Consider the following 1,236-nt stretch of genomic DNA (forward strand, 5'->3'; position numbering starts at 1 on the left):
CAGATCTGTACATTTTTGCTGAAGAATGCTGTGGCACATAACATGGACATAAAGCTGTCCCTACATTACAGTGTTTGTTTTATATTCCATTTTGCCCATCTTAGCAGAAAGGTGAAGCCCAAAGGGTATTAAAAGTTTATCCACCACAAACAGAAGCATCTAGTATGGATTAAATATATTTTTAATGAAATATATGACCTAAGACTCTCTTGAGACCAAGAAGGTGTCATAGGGATGGTCTTCTTCAGGGCCACAGAAAAAATCAAAGTCTTGAGTCTAGTCATTCCTGGTTTGGTTAGAAGCTGTCACAGGTAGGAAAGTACTTCAAAGTCTGTCTTTTCCAGAGTCGTCTGTGATATGGCCTGACAGACTCTTAGAGAAAAACTGGGGGAGTCTTCCTGGAAAAACAAAAATTGTCTGACATTTAGAAACCTCTTTAGATAATCCCCTGCATCCACCGTGCATTCTTAACTCTTTCTGGGTAATGACTATTATGTGCCCTTCTAGCCCTTCTGCACCCATATCCAGCACTTCGAGTGCCAGGCTTACAGGTCCTAGCAGAGATTCTGAGGAGCGAGGAGAAAAAAAAAAAGGTGAATGGACATGATGGTTAACTTCTTCACTTAATTTAGGAATGTGAGCCTTTTCAGACAAGAATATGGAATGAGCGATCATGCTAGACCATGTCAGTGTAAGGCTGAGTATTGTTAACATGCAGAACCATGATGCTGATCATGCTGTGAAGAAATTAGTAGCAGAGTGATACTAAAAGCACACTGGAAAAGAGTACATACTTTCATCATCATAGGTATGTGACCATAGTTTGGGGATACTTATACCTCAAAAAAATTGGATTACCAGTTGTGTATCATGTATCCTTAAATGGTAAGGGGAATAAGCTTGCATCATGCAGGAAATGCAATAAACTTGCATTCAACCAAGCAACTAACCTGCCCCATAAAAAAAAATCAAATCATTGCCTGCACTAATTATTCTACGGTAAAATCGGTATATTACCCAGATAGTAAACCTGTTTCATCGAGTTAGTGCTTGAGCTCATAGTATTGCCAACTCTCTCAGTTTTTCAGTGACCCAACTGATTTTGGAATGGTTTCTTTTTTGCCTAAGCCTTTTTCAGTGCAATATGATGCAGCCATGGGGCTGTGTCTAACAAGAGGCTGTCTGCTGGTGTGACCTCCCTTGGTGGCAATGGCTGCATCGAGATATTTCTTTGAC

The sequence above is a fragment of the Columba livia genome, chromosome Z (genome assembly GCF_036013475.1).
Source record: "Columba livia isolate bColLiv1 breed racing homer chromosome Z, bColLiv1.pat.W.v2, whole genome shotgun sequence".
NCBI classification, from domain to species: Eukaryota; Metazoa; Chordata; class Aves; order Columbiformes; family Columbidae; genus Columba; species Columba livia.